This window comes from Pan troglodytes, chromosome 4, assembly GCF_028858775.2.
Source record: "Pan troglodytes isolate AG18354 chromosome 4, NHGRI_mPanTro3-v2.0_pri, whole genome shotgun sequence".
In the NCBI taxonomy this organism is placed as follows: domain Eukaryota; kingdom Metazoa; phylum Chordata; class Mammalia; order Primates; family Hominidae; genus Pan; species Pan troglodytes.
In genome coordinates, this window is record NC_072402.2 from 178,801,204 (window position 1) to 178,823,618 (window position 22,415).

The 22,415-nt window shown below is 52.8% G+C and overlaps 1 long non-coding RNA gene across 2 annotated transcripts; it reads left to right on the top strand.

The window, feature by feature from the left end:
* The first annotated feature begins 228 nt into the window (after nucleotides 1-228).
* LOC134810139 (uncharacterized) lies at nucleotides 229-21,698 on the top strand. 2 transcript variants are annotated; one of them, XR_010157456.1, is made up of 10 exons: nucleotides 238-1,188; nucleotides 2,190-3,673; nucleotides 4,675-6,319; nucleotides 7,321-8,965; nucleotides 9,967-11,611; nucleotides 12,613-14,424; nucleotides 15,269-15,379; nucleotides 15,579-15,647; nucleotides 16,816-18,242; nucleotides 21,550-21,698. It is a non-coding gene; the product is annotated as an uncharacterized LOC134810139 (long non-coding RNA). The 2 variants fall into 2 exon arrangements; XR_010157455.1 differs by lacking the exon at nucleotides 21,550-21,698 and having other exon boundaries at nucleotides 229-1,188; nucleotides 16,816-17,126.
* The last annotated feature ends 717 nt before the right edge of the window (nucleotides 21,699-22,415 follow it).

Here is a 22,415-nt window from a genome sequence, read left to right on the forward strand (position 1 = left end):
CTCTGAGACCCCGCCTCGCTGGGGTTGCCTCCCCCCACTGCGATGGGGGTCCTAAGAGACAGTGGGGGAAGAGGGGCTGGCTCTGAGACCCCGCCTCGCGGGGGGTGCCTCCCCCCCCTGCGATGGGGGTCCTAAGGGCCAGTGGGGGAAGAGGGACTGGCTCTGAGACCCCGCCTCGCGGGGGGTGCCTCCCCCCCGCGATGGGGTTCCTAAGGGCCAGTGGGGGAAGAGGGGCTGGCTCTGAGACCCCGCCTCACGGGGGGTGCCTCCCCCCCTGTGATGGGGGTCCTAAGAGCCAGGAGCAGAAGAGGGGCTGGCTCTCTGTACCCGCCTCGCGGGGGGTGCCTCTCCCCCCCCGTGATGGGGGTCCTAAGAGCCAGAAGGCTTAGAGGGGCTGGCTCTCAGTCCCCGCCTCGTGGGGGGTGCCTCCTCCCCCTGCGACGGGGGTCCTAAATGCCAGTGGGGAAAGAGGGGCTCGCTCTGAGACCCCGCCTCGCTGGGGGTGCCTCCCCCCACTGCGATGGGGGTCCTAAGGGCCAGTGGGGAAAGAGGGGCTGGCTCTCAGTCCCCGCCTCGTGGGGGGTGCCTCCTCCCCCTGCGACGGGGGTCCTAAATGCCAGTGGGGAAAGAGGGGCTGGCTCTGAGACCCCGCCTCGCTGGGGGTGCCTCCTCCCCCTGCGATGGGGGTCCTAAGAGCCAGGGGGGGAAGAGGGGCTGGCTCTCAGTCCCCGCCGCGCGGGGGGTGCCTCCCCCCCTCGTGATACGGATCCGAAGAGCCAGGGGGGGAACAGGGGGAGAGGATGATAATTTCAGCATCGCAGGCTGTGTTCACCCAGCCTGTTAAATTGTTATTAGTATCCTGAAAGGGAGAGGATGATATTACTCCCCATAACAGACAGATATGACTCCCCATCGTAGAGCACGAGGTGTACACCCGCCCTGTGATTTTCTTCCTCATATTCAGAGACCGAGAGGTTGATGTCACTCCCAATATCGGAGGAAGTATACACCCCCGTGTGAGATGTTCCTTAATGATATTCCACGGCGGAGGGGGTGATATGACTACATTCATGGCAGAAAGTGGAAACCCCCCAGGGATATTATTCCCACGATCCTGGAGGGAAGAAGATGATGTTACTTTCAATATGACAGAAGGTGGATGAAGTGGTGGACTGCCCCTCCACACCTGTGAGTATTTCTAGTTGGGTGGGACGAGAGACTGAGAAAAGAAATAAGACACAGAGAGAAAGTGTAAAGATACAACAGTGGGTCCAGGGGACCGGCGCTCAGCACACCAAGGACCTGCACCGGCACCAGCCTCTGAGTTCCCTCAGTTTTTATTGATTATGATTTTCATTATTTTAGCAGAAAGGAATGTAGTAGGAGAGCAGGGTGATGATAAGGAGAGAGTCAGCAGAAGACATGTGAGCAAAAGAATCCATGTCATAATTAGGTTCAAGGGAAGGTACTATGACTGGACGTGCACATAAGCCAGATTTGTTTCTCTCCACCCAAACATCTCAGTGGAGTAAAGAAGAACAAGGCAGTGTTACTGCAAACATGTCTCGCCTCCCGCCACAGGGCAGCTTTTCTCCTATCTCAGAGTTGAACGAATGTACAATCGGGTTTTACACCGAGGCATTCAGTTCCCAGGGGCAAGCAGGAGATAGTGGCCTTCCTCCATCTCAGCTGCAAGAGGCTTTCCTCTTTTACTAATCCACCTCAGCACAGACCCATTACGGGTGTCGGGCTGGGGGACAGTCAGGTCTTTCTCATCCCATGAGGCTATATTTCAGACTATCACATGGGGAGAAAGCTTGGACAATACCCTGCTTTCAAGGGCAGAGGTCCCTGCGGCTTTCCACAGTGCATTGTGTCCCCGGTTTATTGAGACTAGAGAATGGCGATGACTTTTACCAAGTACACTGCTGGTAAACATTTTGTTAACAAGGCACGTCCTGCACAGCCCTACATCCCTTAAACTTTGATTTTATACAACGCATGTTTTGGTGAGCTCCAGGTTGGGTCAAAGTGGCTGGGGCCAAGCGGCTAGGGCAAAGCTACAAATTAACAACATCTCAGCAAAGCAATTGTTTAAAGGACAGGTCTTTTTGAAAATGGAGTCTCTTATGTCTTTCCTTTCTACATGGACACAGTGACAGTCGGATCTCTCTCTCTTTTCCCTACAGGTGGACACGCCCCCACTGATATTCCCTCTAATTGCAGCGTGGGAGAGGAGGATATGACACGCCATATCGCAGGGAGCAGAAACACCCCTGTGATACTGTTCTTCATATTCAGGGAGGAAGAGGATGATATTACTCCCAATACAGACGGGTGTACACCCTCTGTACACCGAGGGTGTACACCCGTCTGTGAAAGAGTTCGTAATCTCCAGAGGGGGAGATGATATTACTCACAATATGGTAAAGAGGCTGTGAGTCCACGGAGGATCCTCAGAGCCAGCGGGGGAAGAGGGGCTGGCTCTGAGACCCCGCCTCGCTGGGGTTGCCTCCCCCCACTGCGATGGGGGTCCTAAGAGACAGTGGGGGAAGAGGGGCTGGCTCTGAGACCCCGCCTCGCGGGGGGTGCCTCCCCCCCCTGCGATGGGGGTCCTAAGGGCCAGTGGGGGAAGAGGGACTGGCTCTGAGACCCCGCCTCGCGGGGGGTGCCTCCCCCCCCGCGATGGGGTTCCTAAGGGCCAGTGGGGGAAGAGGGGCTGGCTCTGAGACCCCGCCTCGCGGGGGGTGCCTCCCCCCCTGTGATGGGGGTCCTAAGAGCCAGGAGCAGAAGAGGGGCTGGCTCTCTGTACCCGCCTCGCGGGGGGTGCCTCTCCCCCCCCGTGATGGGGGTCCTAAGAGCCAGAAGGCTTAGAGGGGCTGGCTCTCAGTCCCCGCCTCGTGGGGGGTGCCTCCTCCCCCTGCGACGGGGGTCCTAAATGCCAGTGGGGAAAGAGGGGCTCGCTCTGAGACCCCGCCTCGCTGGGGGTGCCTCCCCCCACTGCGATGGGGGTCCTAAGGGCCAGTGGGGAAAGAGGGGCTGGCTCTCAGTCCCCGCCTCGTGGGGGGTGCCTCCTCCCCCTGCGACGGGGGTCCTAAATGCCAGTGGGGAAAGAGGGGCTGGCTCTGAGACCCCGCCTCGCTGGGGGTGCCTCCTCCCCCTGCGATGGGGGTCCTAAGAGCCAGGGGGGGAAGAGGGGCTGGCTCTCAGTCCCCGCCGCGCGGGGGGTGCCTCCCCCCCTCGTGATACGGATCCGAAGAGCCAGGGGGGGAACAGGGGGAGAGGATGATAATTTCAGCATCGCAGGCTGTGTTCACCCAGCCTGTTAAATTGTTATTAGTATCCTGAAAGGGAGAGGATGATATTACTCCCCATAACAGACAGATATGACTCCCCATCGTAGAGCACGAGGTGTACACCCGCCCTGTGATTTTCTTCCTCATATTCAGAGACCGAGAGGTTGATGTCACTCCCAATATCGGAGGAAGTATACACCCCCGTGTGAGATGTTCCTTAATGATATTCCACGGCGGAGGGGGTGATATGACTACATTCATGGCAGAAAGTGGAAACCCCCCAGGGATATTATTCCCACGATCCTGGAGGGAAGAAGATGATGTTACTTTCAATATGACAGAAGGTGGATGAAGTGGTGGACTGCCCCTCCACACCTGTGAGTATTTCTAGTTGGGTGGGACGAGAGACTGAGAAAAGAAATAAGACACAGAGAGAAAGTGTAAAGATACAACAGTGGGTCCAGGGGACCGGCGCTCAGCACACCAAGGACCTGCACCGGCACCAGCCTCTGAGTTCCCTCAGTTTTTATTGATTATGATTTTCATTATTTTAGCAGAAAGGAATGTAGTAGGAGAGCAGGGTGATGATAAGGAGAGAGTCAGCAGAAGACATGTGAGCAAAAGAATCCATGTCATAATTAGGTTCAAGGGAAGGTACTATGACTGGACGTGCACATAAGCCAGATTTGTTTCTCTCCACCCAAACATCTCAGTGGAGTAAAGAAGAACAAGGCAGTGTTACTGCAAACATGTCTCGCCTCCCGCCACAGGGCAGCTTTTCTCCTATCTCAGAGTTGAACGAATGTACAATCGGGTTTTACACCGAGGCATTCAGTTCCCAGGGGCAAGCAGGAGATAGTGGCCTTCCTCCATCTCAGCTGCAAGAGGCTTTCCTCTTTTACTAATCCACCTCAGCACAGACCCATTACGGGTGTCGGGCTGGGGGACAGTCAGGTCTTTCTCATCCCATGAGGCTATATTTCAGACTATCACATGGGGAGAAAGCTTGGACAATACCCTGCTTTCAAGGGCAGAGGTCCCTGCGGCTTTCCACAGTGCATTGTGTCCCCGGTTTATTGAGACTAGAGAATGGCGATGACTTTTACCAAGTACACTGCTGGTAAACATTTTGTTAACAAGGCACGTCCTGCACAGCCCTACATCCCTTAAACTTTGATTTTATACAACGCATGTTTTGGTGAGCTCCAGGTTGGGTCAAAGTGGCTGGGGCCAAGCGGCTAGGGCAAAGCTACAAATTAACAACATCTCAGCAAAGCAATTGTTTAAAGGACAGGTCTTTTTGAAAATGGAGTCTCTTATGTCTTTCCTTTCTACATGGACACAGTGACAGTCGGATCTCTCTCTCTTTTCCCTACAGGTGGACACGCCCCCACTGATATTCCCTCTAATTGCAGCGTGGGAGAGGAGGATATGACACGCCATATCGCAGGGAGCAGAAACACCCCTGTGATACTGTTCTTCATATTCAGGGAGGAAGAGGATGATATTACTCCCAATACAGACGGGTGTACACCCTCTGTACACCGAGGGTGTACACCCGTCTGTGAAAGAGTTCGTAATCTCCAGAGGGGGAGATGATATTACTCACAATATGGTAAAGAGGCTGTGAGTCCACGGAGGATCCTCAGAGCCAGCGGGGGAAGAGGGGCTGGCTCTGAGACCTCGCCTCGCTGGGGGTGCCTCCCCCCACTGCGATGGGGGTCCTAAGAGACAGTGGGGGAAGAGGGGCTGGCTCTGAGACCCCGCCTCGCGTGGGGTGCCTCCCCCCCCTGCGATGGGGGTCCTAAGGGCCAGTGGGGGAAGAGGGACTGGCTCTGAGACCCCGCCTCGCGGGGGGTGCCTCCCCCCCCTGCGATGGGGTTCCTAAGGGCCAGTGGGGGAAGAGGGACTGGCTCTGAGACCCCGCCTCGCTGGGGGTGCCTCCCCCCACTGCGATGGGGGTCCTAAGAGACAGTGGGGGAAGAGGGGCTGGCTCTGAGACCCCGCCTCGCGGGGGGTGCCTCCCCCCCCTGCGATGGGGGTCCTAAGGGCCAGTGGGCGAAGAGGGGCTGGCTCTGAGACCCCGCCTCGCGGGGGGTGCCTCCCCCCCTGTGATGGGGGTCCTAAGAGCCAGGAGCAGAAGAGGGGCTGGCTCTCTGTACCCGCCTCGCGGGGGGTGCCTCCCCCCCCCGTGATGGGGGTCCTAAGAGCCAGAAGGCTTAGAGGGGCTGGCTCTCAGTCCCCGCCTCGTGGGGGGTGCCTCCTCCCCCTGCGACGGGGGTCCTAAATGCCAGTGGGGAAAGAGGGGCTCGCTCTGAGACCCCGCCTCGCTGGGGGTGCCTCCCCCCACTGCGATGGGGGTCCTAAGGGCCAGTGGGGAAAGAGGGGCTGGCTCTCAGTCCCCGCCTCGTGGGGGGTGCCTCCTCCCCCTGCGACGGGGGTCCTAAATGCCAGTGGGGAAAGAGGGGCTGGCTCTGAGACCCCGCCTCGCTGGGGGTGCCTCCTCCCCCTGCGATGGGGGTCCTAAGAGCCAGGGGGGGAAGAGGGGCTGGCTCTCAGTCCCCGCCGCGCGGGGGGTGCCTCCCCCCCTCGTGATACGGATCCGAAGAGCCAGGGGGGGAACGGGGGGAGAGGATGATAATTTCAGCATCGCAGGCTGTGTTCACCCAGCCTGTTAAATTGTTATTAGTATCCTGAAAGGGAGAGGATGATATTACTCCCCATAACAGACAGATATGACTCCCCATCGTAGAGCACGAGGTGTACACCCGCCCTGTGATTTTCTTCCTCATATTCAGAGACCGAGAGGTTGATGTCACTCCCAATATCGGAGGAAGTATACACCCCCGTGTGAGATGTTCCTTAATGATATTCCACGGCGGAGGGGGTGATATGACTACATTCATGGCAGAAAGTGGAAACCCCCCCAGGGATATTATTCCCACGATCCTGGAGGGAAGAAGATGATGTTACTTTCAATATGACAGAAGGTGGATGAAGTGGTGGACTGCCCCTCCACACCTGTGAGTATTTCTAGTTGGGTGGGACGAGAGACTGAGAAAAGAAATAAGACACAGAGAGAAAGTGTAAAGATACAACAGTGGGTCCAGGGGACCGGCGCTCAGCACACCAAGGACCTGCACCGGCACCAGCCTCTGAGTTCCCTCAGTTTTTATTGATTATGATTTTCATTATTTTAGCAGAAAGGAATGTAGTAGGAGAGCAGGGTGATGATAAGGAGAGAGTCAGCAGAAGACATGTGAGCAAAAGAATCCATGTCATAATTAGGTTCAAGGGAAGGTACTATGACTGGACGTGCACATAAGCCAGATTTGTTTCTCTCCACCCAAACATCTCAGTGGAGTAAAGAAGAACAAGGCAGTGTTACTGCAAACATGTCTCGCCTCCCGCCACAGGGCAGCTTTTCTCCTATCTCAGAGTTGAACGAATGTACAATCGGGTTTTACACCGAGGCATTCAGTTCCCAGGGGCAAGCAGGAGATAGTGGCCTTCCTCCATCTCAGCTGCAAGAGGCTTTCCTCTTTTACTAATCCACCTCAGCACAGACCCATTACGGGTGTCGGGCTGGGGGACAGTCAGGTCTTTCTCATCCCATGAGGCTATATTTCAGACTATCACATGGGGAGAAAGCTTGGACAATACCCTGCTTTCAAGGGCAGAGGTCCCTGCGGCTTTCCACAGTGCATTGTGTCCCCGGTTTATTGAGACTAGAGAATGGCGATGACTTTTACCAAGTACACTGCTGGTAAACATTTTGTTAACAAGGCACGTCCTGCACAGCCCTACATCCCTTAAACTTTGATTTTATACAACGCATGTTTTGGTGAGCTCCAGGTTGGGTCAAAGTGGCTGGGGCCAAGCGGCTAGGGCAAAGCTACAAATTAACAACATCTCAGCAAAGCAATTGTTTAAAGGACAGGTCTTTTTGAAAATGGAGTCTCTTATGTCTTTCCTTTCTACATGGACACAGTGACAGTCGGATCTCTCTCTCTTTTCCCTACAGGTGGACACGCCCCCACTGATATTCCCTCTAATTGCAGCGTGGGAGAGGAGGATATGACACGCCATATCGCAGGGAGCAGAAACACCCCTGTGATACTGTTCTTCATATTCAGGGAGGAAGAGGATGATATTACTCCCAATACAGACGGGTGTACACCCTCTGTACACCGAGGGTGTACACCCGTCTGTGAAAGAGTTCGTAATCTCCAGAGGGGGAGATGATATTACTCACAATATGGTAAAGAGGCTGTGAGTCCACGGAGGATCCTCAGAGCCAGCGGGGGAAGAGGGGCTGGCTCTGAGACCTCGCCTCGCTGGGGGTGCCTCCCCCCACTGCGATGGGGGTCCTAAGAGACAGTGGGGGAAGAGGGGCTGGCTCTGAGACCCCGCCTCGCGTGGGGTGCCTCCCCCCCCTGCGATGGGGGTCCTAAGGGCCAGTGGGGGAAGAGGGACTGGCTCTGAGACCCCGCCTCGCGGGGGGTGCCTCCCCCCCCTGCGATGGGGTTCCTAAGGGCCAGTGGGGGAAGAGGGACTGGCTCTGAGACCCCGCCTCGCTGGGGGTGCCTCCCCCCACTGCGATGGGGGTCCTAAGAGACAGTGGGGGAAGAGGGGCTGGCTCTGAGACCCCGCCTCGCGGGGGGTGCCTCCCCCCCCTGCGATGGGGGTCCTAAGGGCCAGTGGGCGAAGAGGGGCTGGCTCTGAGACCCCGCCTCGCGGGGGGTGCCTCCCCCCCTGTGATGGGGGTCCTAAGAGCCAGGAGCAGAAGAGGGGCTGGCTCTCTGTACCCGCCTCGCGGGGGGTGCCTCCCCCCCCCGTGATGGGGGTCCTAAGAGCCAGAAGGCTTAGAGGGGCTGGCTCTCAGTCCCCGCCTCGTGGGGGGTGCCTCCTCCCCCTGCGACGGGGGTCCTAAATGCCAGTGGGGAAAGAGGGGCTCGCTCTGAGACCCCGCCTCGCTGGGGGTGCCTCCCCCCACTGCGATGGGGGTCCTAAGGGCCAGTGGGGAAAGAGGGGCTGGCTCTCAGTCCCCGCCTCGTGGGGGGTGCCTCCTCCCCCTGCGACGGGGGTCCTAAATGCCAGTGGGGAAAGAGGGGCTGGCTCTGAGACCCCGCCTCGCTGGGGGTGCCTCCTCCCCCTGCGATGGGGGTCCTAAGAGCCAGGGGGGGAAGAGGGGCTGGCTCTCAGTCCCCGCCGCGCGGGGGGTGCCTCCCCCCCTCGTGATACGGATCCGAAGAGCCAGGGGGGGAACGGGGGGAGAGGATGATAATTTCAGCATCGCAGGCTGTGTTCACCCAGCCTGTTAAATTGTTATTAGTATCCTGAAAGGGAGAGGATGATATTACTCCCCATAACAGACAGATATGACTCCCCATCGTAGAGCACGAGGTGTACACCCGCCCTGTGATTTTCTTCCTCATATTCAGAGACCGAGAGGTTGATGTCACTCCCAATATCGGAGGAAGTATACACCCCCGTGTGAGATGTTCCTTAATGATATTCCACGGCGGAGGGGGTGATATGACTACATTCATGGCAGAAAGTGGAAACCCCCCCAGGGATATTATTCCCACGATCCTGGAGGGAAGAAGATGATGTTACTTTCAATATGACAGAAGGTGGATGAAGTGGTGGACTGCCCCTCCACACCTGTGAGTATTTCTAGTTGGGTGGGACGAGAGACTGAGAAAAGAAATAAGACACAGAGAGAAAGTGTAAAGATACAACAGTGGGTCCAGGGGACCGGCGCTCAGCACACCAAGGACCTGCACCGGCACCAGCCTCTGAGTTCCCTCAGTTTTTATTGATTATGATTTTCATTATTTTAGCAGAAAGGAATGTAGTAGGAGAGCAGGGTGATGATAAGGAGAGAGTCAGCAGAAGACATGTGAGCAAAAGAATCCATGTCATAATTAGGTTCAAGGGAAGGTACTATGACTGGACGTGCACATAAGCCAGATTTGTTTCTCTCCACCCAAACATCTCAGTGGAGTAAAGAAGAACAAGGCAGTGTTACTGCAAACATGTCTCGCCTCCCGCCACAGGGCAGCTTTTCTCCTATCTCAGAGTTGAACGAATGTACAATCGGGTTTTACACCGAGGCATTCAGTTCCCAGGGGCAAGCAGGAGATAGTGGCCTTCCTCCATCTCAGCTGCAAGAGGCTTTCCTCTTTTACTAATCCACCTCAGCACAGACCCATTACGGGTGTCGGGCTGGGGGACAGTCAGGTCTTTCTCATCCCATGAGGCTATATTTCAGACTATCACATGGGGAGAAAGCTTGGACAATACCCTGCTTTCAAGGGCAGAGGTCCCTGCGGCTTTCCACAGTGCATTGTGTCCCCGGTTTATTGAGACTAGAGAATGGCGATGACTTTTACCAAGTACACTGCTGGTAAACATTTTGTTAACAAGGCACGTCCTGCACAGCCCTACATCCCTTAAACTTTGATTTTATACAACGCATGTTTTGGTGAGCTCCAGGTTGGGTCAAAGTGGCTGGGGCCAAGCGGCTAGGGCAAAGCTACAAATTAACAACATCTCAGCAAAGCAATTGTTTAAAGGACAGGTCTTTTTGAAAATGGAGTCTCTTATGTCTTTCCTTTCTACATGGACACAGTGACAGTCGGATCTCTCTCTCTTTTCCCTACAGGTGGACACGCCCCCACTGATATTCCCTCTAATTGCAGCGTGGGAGAGGAGGATATGACACGCCATATCGCAGGGAGCAGAAACACCCCTGTGATACTGTTCTTCATATTCAGGGAGGAAGAGGATGATATTACTCCCAATACAGACGGGTGTACACCCTCTGTACACCGAGGGTGTACACCCGTCTGTGAAAGAGTTCGTAATCTCCAGAGGGGGAGATGATATTACTCACAATATGGTAAAGAGGCTGTGAGTCCACGGAGGATCCTCAGAGCCAGCGGGGGAAGAGGGGCTGGCTCTGAGACCTCGCCTCGCTGGGGGTGCCTCCCCCCACTGCGATGGGGGTCCTAAGAGACAGTGGGGGAAGAGGGGCTGGCTCTGAGACCCCGCCTCGCGTGGGGTGCCTCCCCCCCCTGCGATGGGGGTCCTAAGGGCCAGTGGGGGAAGAGGGACTGGCTCTGAGACCCCGCCTCGCGGGGGGTGCCTCCCCCCCCTGCGATGGGGTTCCTAAGGGCCAGTGGGGGAAGAGGGACTGGCTCTGAGACCCCGCCTCGCTGGGGGTGCCTCCCCCCACTGCGATGGGGGTCCTAAGAGACAGTGGGGGAAGAGGGGCTGGCTCTGAGACCCCGCCTCGCGGGGGGTGCCTCCCCCCCCTGCGATGGGGGTCCTAAGGGCCAGTGGGCGAAGAGGGGCTGGCTCTGAGACCCCGCCTCGCGGGGGGTGCCTCCCCCCCTGTGATGGGGGTCCTAAGAGCCAGGAGCAGAAGAGGGGCTGGCTCTCTGTACCCGCCTCGCGGGGGGTGCCTCCCCCCCCCGTGATGGGGGTCCTAAGAGCCAGAAGGCTTAGAGGGGCTGGCTCTCAGTCCCCGCCTCGTGGGGGGTGCCTCCTCCCCCTGCGACGGGGGTCCTAAATGCCAGTGGGGAAAGAGGGGCTCGCTCTGAGACCCCGCCTCGCTGGGGGTGCCTCCCCCCACTGCGATGGGGGTCCTAAGGGCCAGTGGGGAAAGAGGGGCTGGCTCTCAGTCCCCGCCTCGTGGGGGGTGCCTCCTCCCCCTGCGACGGGGGTCCTAAATGCCAGTGGGGAAAGAGGGGCTGGCTCTGAGACCCCGCCTCGCTGGGGGTGCCTCCTCCCCCTGCGATGGGGGTCCTAAGAGCCAGGGGGGGAAGAGGGGCTGGCTCTCAGTCCCCGCCGCGCGGGGGGTGCCTCCCCCCCTCGTGATACGGATCCGAAGAGCCAGGGGGGGAACGGGGGGAGAGGATGATAATTTCAGCATCGCAGGCTGTGTTCACCCAGCCTGTTAAATTGTTATTAGTATCCTGAAAGGGAGAGGATGATATTACTCCCCATAACAGACAGATATGACTCCCCATCGTAGAGCACGAGGTGTACACCCGCCCTGTGATTTTCTTCCTCATATTCAGAGACCGAGAGGTTGATGTCACTCCCAATATCGGAGGAAGTATACACCCCCGTGTGAGATGTTCCTTAATGATATTCCACGGCGGAGGGGGTGATATGACTACATTCATGGCAGAAAGTGGAAACCCCCCCAGGGATATTATTCCCACGATCCTGGAGGGAAGAAGATGATGTTACTTTCAATATGACAGAAGGTGGATGAAGTGGTGGACTGCCCCTCCACACCTGTGAGTATTTCTAGTTGGGTGGGACGAGAGACTGAGAAAAGAAATAAGACACAGAGAGAAAGTGTAAAGATACAACAGTGGGTCCAGGGGACCGGCGCTCAGCACACCAAGGACCTGCACCGGCACCAGCCTCTGAGTTCCCTCAGTTTTTATTGATTATGATTTTCATTATTTTAGCAGAAAGGAATGTAGTAGGAGAGCAGGGTGATGATAAGGAGAGAGTCAGCAGAAGACATGTGAGCAAAAGAATCCATGTCATAATTAGGTTCAAGGGAAGGTACTATGACTGGACGTGCACATAAGCCAGATTTGTTTCTCTCCACCCAAACATCTCAGTGGAGTAAAGAAGAACAAGGCAGTGTTACTGCAAACATGTCTCGCCTCCCGCCACAGGGCAGCTTTTCTCCTATCTCAGAGTTGAACGAATGTACAATCGGGTTTTACACCGAGGCATTCAGTTCCCAGGGGCAAGCAGGAGATAGTGGCCTTCCTCCATCTCAGCTGCAAGAGGCTTTCCTCTTTTACTAATCCACCTCAGCACAGACCCATTACGGGTGTCGGGCTGGGGGACAGTCAGGTCTTTCTCATCCCATGAGGCTATATTTCAGACTATCACATGGGGAGAAAGCTTGGACCATACCCTGCTTTCAAGGGCAGAGGTCCCTGCGGCTTTCCACAGTGCATTGTGTCCCCGGTTTATTGAGACTAGAGAATGGCGATGACTTTTACCAAGTACACTGCTGGTAAACATTTTGTTAACAAGGCACGTCCTGCACAGCCCTACATCCCTTAAACTTTGATTTTATACAACGCATGTTTTGGTGAGCTCCAGGTTGGGTCAAAGTGGCTGGGGCCAAGCGGCTAGGGCAAAGCTACAAATTAACAACATCTCAGCAAAGCAATTGTTTAAAGGACAGGTCTTTTTGAAAATGGAGTCTCTTATGTCTTTCCTTTCTACATGGACACAGTGACAGTCGGATCTCTCTTTCTTTTCCCTACAGGTGGACACGCCCCCACTGATATTCCCTCTAATTGCAGCGTGGGAGAGGAGGATATGACACGCCATATCGCAGGGAGCAGAAACACCCCTGTGATACTGTTCTTCATATTCAGGGAGGAAGAGGATGATATTACTCCCAATACAGACGGGTGTACACCCTCTGTACACCGAGGGTGTACACCCGTCTGTGAAAGAGTTCGTAATCTCCAGAGGGGGAGATGATATTACTCACAATATGGTAAAGAGGCTGTGAGTCCACGGAGGATCCTCAGAGCCAGCGGGGGAAGAGGGGCTGGCTCTGAGACCCCGCCTCGCTGGGGGTGCCTCCCCCCCACTGCGATGGGGGTCCTAAGAGACAGTGGGGGAAGAGGGGCTGGCTCTGAGACCCCGCCTCGCGGGGGGTGCCTCCCCCCCCTGCGATGGGGGTCCTAAGGGCCAGTGGGGGAAGAGGGGCTGGCTCTGAGACCCCGCCTCGCGGGGGGTGCCTCCCCCCCCTGCGATGGGGGTCCTAAGGGCCAGTGGGGGAAGAGGGGCTGGCTCTGAGACCCCGCCTCGCGGGGGGTGCCTCCCCCCCTGTGATGGGGGTCCTAAGAGCCAGGAGCAGAAGAGGGGCTGGCTGTCTGTACCCGCCTCGCGGTAGGCGCCTCCCCACCCTTCGATGGGGTTCCTAAGGGCCCTTGGGGGAAGAGGGGCTGGCTCTGAGACCCCGCCTCGCTGGGGGTGCCTCCCCCCCCTGCGATGGGGGTCCTACGGGCCAGTGGGGAAGAGGGGCTGGCTGTGAGACCCCGCCTCGCTGGGGGTGCCTCCCCCCTGTTGCGATGGGGGTCCTAAGAGCCAGTGGGGCAAGAGTGGCTGTGTCTCAGTCACCGCCTCGTGGGGCGTGCCTCCTCCCCCTGCGACGGGGTTCCCAAAGGCCAGTGGGGGAAGAGGGGCTGGCTCTGAGACCCCGCCTCGCTGGGGGTGCCTCCCCCCCCTGCGATGGGGGTCCTACGGGCCAGTGGGGGAAGAGGGGCTGGCTGTGAGACCCCGCCTCACGGGGGGTGCCTCCCCCCCGCTGCGATGGGGGTCCTAAGAGCCAGTGGGGCAAGAGTGGCTGTCTCTCAGTCACCGCCTCGTGGGGCGTGCCTCCTCCCCCTGCGATGCGGTTCCTAAGAGCCAGGGGGGGAAGAGGGGTTGGCTCTGAGTCCCCGCCTCACCGGGGATGCCTCTCCCCCCTGCGATGGCGGTCCTAAGAGCCAGGATCAGAAGAGGGGCTGGCTCTCTGTGCCCGCCTCGCGGGGGGTGCCTCCGCCCCCTGTGATGGGGGTCCTAAGAGCCAGAAGGGTTAGAGGGGCTGGCTCTGAGACCACGCCTCGCGAGGTGCCTCCCCACCTTGCTATCGGGGTCCCAAGAGCCAGGGGGGAAGAGGGGCTGGCTCTCTTTGTGGATGATTCTTTTTCCATTCTCGGGCAGTTTTCTTTTTTCTTTCTTTTTTTTTTTTTTGAAACTGAGTCTTGCTCTGTTGCCCATGCTTTGCTGGATCTCGGGTGACTGCAACCACTGCCTCCCAGGTTCAAGAGATTCTCCTGCCTCAGCCTCCTGAGTAGCTGGGACTAGAGGCGTGTGTCACCACACCCAGCTGATTTTTGTATTTTTAGTAGAAATGGGGTTTCACCATGTTTGCCAGGATGGTCTCTATCTCCTGACCTTGTGATCCACCCACCTCAGCCTCCCAAAGTGCTGGGATTGCAGGTGCGAGCCACCGGGTCCACCCTCTCAGGCGATTTTCATACCTGCATACTCTGATCACTACTCTGTTAAACAGTCAACGAGGGTAAGTATTATCTTCAGATTTCCAGAGCTCTGTCTCTGTACAGCCCTCTCCTCCTCAATATTCTGCCCTATGAATTCTAGCCACATTGGCCTTCCCAGACTCAGAGTTCTGTCCTCTCAACTCAGGAAGATCTCTGAGCTCCATCTGCATTCTTTCTTCCTGTGCTGTGGCCTGGAAAGTTTTCTAAGGTGTTTGGGAGGTCAATTGTGGGGCTAGCCTCATTTGTTTCTCATTTCTTGAGGATCACTGCCTTTTGATGCTTGATTCCAGTGATTGATTCCCTTTGTTGCTTGAGGGCCATAGTTTCATATATTTTGTCCAGTATTTTTGTTGTTTTAGGTCAGAAAGTAATTTTGGTCTCTGTTACTCCATCTTGGCCAGAAGTGTAAGACCTAAGCATTTACACATCAAAATACTGCACACATAATTTTAGTTTAAGCTACTTTAAAAAAAATCTCCTTCATTTTCCATTTAGCATTCTATTTAGGGTATTACATTGGTTTTTTTTGAAATTCTGTTATTGGCAGTTTCTATTGCCTATCAATCCCATTTAAAGATAGTGCATATGGTATTCTAAAATAGCTGTTAAGCAGAGAGAAAATTGGGCCTGATAGGGTGAGAATCACAGCTCTAATACCTAGAGTGACCTTATAATGTATTGTCCAAAGGAGATATTTTTGACAGTGAAAGAGGGTGTTGTTAGTAATTACATCAGGACCATGGCCTAAACCAGGACTATCCCAGGCAGCCTGGGACATATTTGTACCCCATCTCTATTTAATGCCTTTATACAATTCTTTACTTAATTCTACCAGCCTTTATTGAGCCTGCTTTCTTTGTCTAGCTGAGTGCCACGTGCTGACATCACTAAGATCAATACAGCAAACTCTGAAAGATGGACAGAGAGACAGGAGATGGTCGTTTATAATGCAGTGTGATCTGTGCTGCAATAGAGGTGAGCACAAGGGCCTTACGAAGGCTCAATGAAGAGCATGCTTGACTGCAGGGGAGGGTACTTAGGTTAGAAAAGATGAGTCGAAGTATGTTCATAGGGAGCATGGGGTGAGAGGTGGTGGGAAAGGTGTTCCAGACAGTGTGTGTCAAGGCCAAGAGCCAGGGGAACACAGGTGGGGCTTCTTTTTTTTTCTTCTAAGATGGAAGAGTGTTCTGATCGGCTGGAAAACAACGCACATGGGAAGCTGTACAGAAATGAGTGGGGAAAGGTAATACTTAACAGCAACAGCAGTTAATATTTAGTGCCCACTTACGACATGCTGGACACAGTTCCGGGTACTCTGAACATATTCGCTCATTTAATCTTTACAACAACCCTATGAGGTAGGTACTATTATTATCCCCATTTTCGGGTGAGGAATCTGAGGCACAGAGAAAGTAAGTATGTTGCCCAGGGCCACGCACCAAGTATGTGGTAGGTCCTGGAGTTGAATGCAGAGCCCCTCCACTCTAAACTCCTGAAAGCCAGATGCTACAAGGCATTGTTATTCCAAGTGGAGGAATGCTAAGGACAGCATCCTGCAGGTGACCAGGAAACCCTGAAGCATTCAAAGCAGGGGAATGGCTTAAAACAAGGTGGTATAAGAAAGTGCTCCCAGAGCAGCATGAAAGTCTGGTGTAGTGGAGGTCTCCGCTAGCCACAAGAGGTGGTAAGAGGCTGAGCTGAAGCAGCTGCAGCAGGGATGCAGAGGATACATTCCCCAAACCCTTATGGGCAGAGTCCTTTGGCTTCAGTGACCATGGCCAAGGGTGCAGAGGAGAAGCCCAAGAAGATGCCAGGTGTCTGGCTTATGCCCCTGTGTGAACGTGAAGCCTCTCATTGACATGCAGGTTACAGGAGGAAAAGCAGGTTTATTTGGGAAGGAGGCTTCTAGACCATGACTTCCATTTTAGCCATGTAGTTTTTGAAGTGCTTGTACAAGTTCTAGGTGGAAATGTCCAGGAGGCAGTGGGGAACTCAAAGTAGATCTCAGGAGAGAGGCTTAGGCCAGAGGGCTTGGGGAATCATCAGCATGGGGGTGGGAGGAGAGCTGGTATTTGGATGAGATTGCAGTGGAGCATGAACAGAGTGGGAAAAGGTGGTGATGAACCCAGGGACTCCACTATGCGGTAGCTGGCTGTGAGATTAGGAAGCAATGAAGGAGGACGAGAAGGATGTGGGGGAGAAGCATCAATAAGGAATAAATGAGTTGCACGTGCTCCAGAGAGGCCAAATAAAGACTGGATTTGGCTCTCGCAGTTCATACACGAAAGAATCTTGGAACCAAAAGGAAAACGGTGGTGGTTTAAAGGGTATATTCAGTTTCTAGGTCTGCTGTCACAAAATACCAGAAACTGGGTGTCTTGTTAAAACAACAGAAATTTTTTCTCTCACAGTTTTGGAAGCTAGAAGTTCAAAATGAGGTGTTGGCAGCACCATGCTCTCTCTGAAGATGCTAGGAAGAATCTGCTCCATGCCTTTCCATTCGCTTCTGGGGTTTCCTGCAAGCCCTGACATTCCTTGGCTTGTAGATGCATCACCCCAGTTTCCGCCCCCATCATCACATGGCCTCCTCTCTGTGTGTGCCTCTGCGTTCCCTCTATTCTTCTTCTAAGGACACCGACACCAGTCATAGTGGATTAAGGATCCAGTCCTAACTAATTACATCTGCAACAACCCTATTTCCAAATAAAGTCACATTCTAAGATTCCTAGGGAGAACATGAATTTTTGGGGGTGTGTGGATACTGTTCAACCTGGGACATGGAGTAAATAAATGGCAAGGAAGATTACAGATGACTTTAAGCTAAAGAGGGAGATAGGGTTAAATGTAGGACTTTTTTTTTTTTTTCCAGGACGGGAGAGGTTTAAACATGTTACTACATTGAATAAATGAAATAACCATGAACATGGAGTGGCTAAAGATTCTGAACTAAGTGCAAGTAATTGATAGCGCAAGCTCCCAAGGGGCTGGGGCCTGGAGCGCAGATGGATGGATCCACTGTGGGCAGAACTGGGGCGTGGGAGGGGTGTGCCGATGCAGATGTGTTTGAGTGTGGGGGGCCAGAAGCTGATTGGGGTGAAGCGTGACAGTGCAGCTCCAAGCCCGCTGGAGGTGTTCACCAAGCAACTCAAGAGCAGATGGCAGAACGAGCAGCTGAAATAACAGCTTGTGAAATCAACCCTACTTTGTGGGGAGAGGATTGGTTAAGGATTCTAGCCATGAGAACCAAGAAGAGGAGGATAATCTGTTCATGCCTATTATGGGGCTTTGGGGGAGCAGTTTCAGCCTCAACCTGGAGAATGTTTTAGAAGGCCAGAGAAAGGAACCCTGCAAATCACGTGAGCTGGCCCCTCACTTTGAGATGAAGTGTCCATACAGCAGTAACGCCACCCTCTGTAGTGGTTCTAGAGTGTGGCAATCTGGAGGGGTCATTATGGAAAAGGGCTGAAGCATAAGAATGTAGGCCCAATACTGAGATAGAGGATTCTCTGAGATGACTTAGGCAGGGTGATGGTGGTGGAGGTGGGTGTAAGAAGCCCTCTGCTGCCTCAGTCCGAGCATGGAATTCAATTGATCAAGAGCAGAGCCAATCACAATTTAGGCCCCCTTGTTAGCCTTAATTTATTCCTCAGGTATGGAGAATACTCCTCAAGATGCATTCAGAGTGTAAGCTACCTCTTCCTCAGCAGAGGACTGCCCTGCAGGTTTGCAGGTCTGTCATTTGGAAACTCCCTGATGTGTCCCTTGGCTCTTCCCATTCTTTTGCTTCAACACATTTCAAGACCAGGCACCTTAACTGCAGAAACAGCATGAAAAACAAGTAGGTTTCAGGAAAAATTATCCCAAGTGGAGCCTCTACTGTGCTGTGTTTATCAGATGTAAAGCTTAAAACAGTGTAAGAGTTTTTACAGAGTGTATTCATATCACACCAGTTTTGGGTCCATAGACAGGGGCTTTTTCTAGATCAAACCGTTCAATTGTCCTGTTGATCCTGGCCTAAAATCTGAGTGGATAAAAAATATTTTAGGAGAGATGAGATTCTAACCCTCAATGGCAAAAAGCAGGGCTGAGCCCTAAGCCCACGTTTTTACACATATTTTACAATTGAATGTGTTGCACTACCGCTAGAACACTAGTTCTCAACCAGGGGCGATTTTGCTTTCCAGGGGACATTGGCAATGTCTGGAGACATTTTTTTTTCCATTTTCAAAAATTGTGGCAAAGCACAAACATAAAATTAGCCATTTGAACCATTTTCATGTGTATAGTTCAGTGGCACTAAGCACCTTCACACTGATGTGCAACCATCACCACCATCCATCCATAGAACTCTTTTCATTTTCCAAAACTGTAACTCTGTACCCATTAAACACTAACTCGCCATTTCCCTCTTCTCCCAGCCCCTGACAACCATCATTTGACTTTCTGTCTCCATGATTTTGACTACTCTAGGTACCTCAAATAAGTAGAATCATACTGTTGAGGGATTTTTGATGGTCACAACTTGGGATGGGGTGCTGCTGGTGTCTAGTGGGTAAAGGCTAGGGAGGCCACTTAACATCCTGCAATGCACAGGATGGTCCCCACAAGAAAGCAATAACTAACCCCAAACGTCAATCCTACCAAAATTGAGAAACTCTGAGCTAGAAAAATCCCATGAGTAATCTTACACCATGGAGTATCAGTCAATAGAGACTAGTTATGTTGCAATAAGAAACCACCTCCAAATTTCTGTGGTTTAAAACAACTTATATTTTTGCTCTAACATGGAGCATCCTTAATCAGCAATCCAGGCTGGTGGGAGTTCCATCCTGACCTGGGCTTCTACGATGACTGAAGCAGAACAAGGATCAGTGATAAATTGTGCACTGGCTTTTAAAGCTCCCATTGGAAGTGTCCAGGTCATTTTCGGTCACACTTTCTTGGCCAGATCAAATCACAGGTCCACATCTCACTTCAAAGGGAGGAAGGAAGTGCATTTTTACTCTGAGGAAATACAACCACCACACCTAGCAATTAAAAATAAACCTCATAGTGTTATCACCTGCTTGAAGTGCTGATATCAGAGCAAGCCTACCAGTAGGAGTGGTGCAGGCTGCAGGTTTTTGGTTTTGTCTTGTTTTGTTTTGTTTTGTTTTGTTTTTGGAGACTGCACTCCAGCCTTAGTCTGTCATGCAGGCTGGAGTACAGTGGTGTCATCACAGCTTATTGCAGCCTTGACCTCCCCACACAAGCGATCCTCCCACTTCAGCCTCCTGAATAGTTGAGACTACAGGCCCGTGCCACCACGCCCGGTTAATTTTTTGTATTTTTTTGTAGAGATGGGGTTTCACTATGTTGCCTAGACTGGTCTTGAACTCCTGGATGCAAGTGATCCACTTGCCTCGGCCTCCCAAAGTGCTGGGATTACAGGCGTGAGCCGCCATGCCTGGCCTAGAAGCTCATTCTTATTGGCCAGAAGCTAGAGAGTGATCTAAAGGCTCCAAGCCAGGCCAGACTGGTTTCAAGCCTTAGGGCTAGTGTATTAATGAATGAGGTTCGAGCTTCTATGGCATGGGAACTGAGGGGCACCACAACACTCAGCTTACTCAAGGGACCAATTCTAGCAGCCTTCGAAGGAGTCTGAAAAAGGTAGACTTGAATTAGTTTCCGGGTGAAAAATATTTGTCCCAATTGAAGCAAGTACTACTAGTGACTGCCTCTGCTATGGAAGCAGGGGTTACCTGCTTACCTGTGAGCAATAGGATTTCTTGGGGTTGATTTTGCAGGAACATGTACCTCCATGTGGCCAAACAAGCAGGCTTGCTTAGATTTGCACCACAGGATATTAAAGTGGAAAGGAATCTTAAACATCTAATTGAGGGATGGCAAATTGGGTTCATTGTAAGGGTCACCTCTGACCCTTTGGTTGTGGCTGCTAGGAGCACTGGGTGGGAAGAATTCTGTAGTTTTTTCCAGAGAGAGACAGCCACGCTTCATTAGAGAGTCTAGTGGGCATGGAAGGGAGGGGGTGAGTTGTTGTGCCTGTAACAGGATTTTGCCATCCCTAGTTCTAATCTAACACTTTGAGAGCTGAGGCTCAGCTCCACGAATGACTTATAGAGGTCCTTCCTTTATTGCTTTTATGTCACCACATCTAGAATTAGGTCTTCTGCTTCCAAGAAAGTCAGCTGCCTCATTACCATGTAGCATAGTTAGATTCCCCATTTCACCTAGAAAATAAATATTTATTGAGGGCTGGCCAAGTGCGGTGGCTCACGCCTGTAATCCCCGCATTTTGGGAGGCCAAGGTGGATGGATTATTTGAGGTCAGGAGTTCGAGACCAGCCTGGCCAACATGGTGAAACCCTGTTTCTACTAAAAATACAAAAATTAGCCAGAAATCCCTTGAACCCAGGAGACGGAGGTTGCAGCGAGCCAAGATCGCACCACTGCACTCCAGCCTGGGTGGAAGAAAGAGATTCCGTCTCAAAAAATAAAATAAATAAATAAATAAATTCACAAAAATATTTATTGAGGGCCCACTTGGTTTTTAGCACTGAAATACGAGCCGAACATAGAGCAGTGAATGAATAGGCCAAGTCCCTGCTCTTCTTGGCCTTACATTTTGGGGGAGGAGACAGATTAGTAATTATTAGGAGAATTATTAGTAATTATTAGGAGAAAGCAGGAAATTTCTGCTTTCATGGGTGGGATACCAGAAGGTAAATCATTATGCAAGGATATTTTGGGACAAGTTTCTATAGCATAGATGTATTTTAGGATGATTGGGGCTGTGTGTTGTGAGCACGGGATCTCTGAGGCAGTCAAAGGGCACCAGGAACCTCATCTCTTAAGACATGCATGCACCGTAGGCTGCCGTTTGTGTCCCTCACTCTGGCCAAGCTCCCTTCTTCATCATGGCCTTTGCACTTGCTGTTCTCTGTCTGGGGAAGAATGCTCTTTCCCTAGAGATCCAAATGGCTCACTCCTTCAGTGTCTTCAAATCTCTGTCAAATATCACCTAAACAGAGAGGCTTTCCCTGGCCTCTAGAGGACAAAGTAGCACATTTTCTCACCCACGTACCCTGCTCATCCTTCTTTATAGCACCTCTCACCACCTGCTGTATTATTTGTTTATCGTTCAGCTTTCTCTCTAAAATGGAAGATCTATGAGAACAAGAACCTGTCTGCTCATTGAGGTGTTACTCTAGAAAAATGTCTGGCCCATAGCAGGTGCTTAATCAACAATTTTTGAAGGAAAAGTGGAGGAAAAAAGATGGGAGAAAGCAAACTCATGAAGAAGAGTGCTTGGGTGGGGTGGGAGGAGAAGAGGGCAATGGATCCAGGCCCTACAGGGATTCACTGTTCAAGCAGAAAGTCCAGGGAAAGCCACATGGCCTCCTTCAACCGGATGAGCTGGAGCTGCTGACATCCCCTGCAACCTGGGAACCAGTGCATGCAATGCTCCAGCTGGGTCTAAGGACAGAAGGAGGCTAATGAACAGCCACCTTCGGAGCAACAGCGTCACTTCAGTCCTCCCTGTTTACTTCCAAGCTGCTGGGAGTCTTATGCGCATTTCCTCTTCTCACTTGCCTCTTCACATCCCTAGCTGCCGCAGGAATTTATGGCTTAATTAAAGTGGGAAGCAGGGTTTATACATGTTTATATAAAGTTATATTTTCCTCCACCTCTTTGTTGGAAGAAAACTCAAATGTTAAAACTCTTAGGAGCCCAGGAGTTCGAGACTAGCCTGGGAAACATTGCAACCCCATCTCTACAAAGAATTAAAAAATTAGCTGGGAGTGGTGGTCCCAGCTACTTGGGAGGCTGAGGCAGGAGAATCATTTGAGCCCAGGAGGTTGAGGCTGCAGTGAGCCATGTTAGTGCCATTGCACTCCAGCCTGGGTGAGAGAGTGAGATCTTGTTTAAAAATAAAGAAAGAAAGAAACACCTAGAAAGGACACTAGAGATAAATCTAGTTCATGCTCCTTGTTTTCTATGGGAGGACACT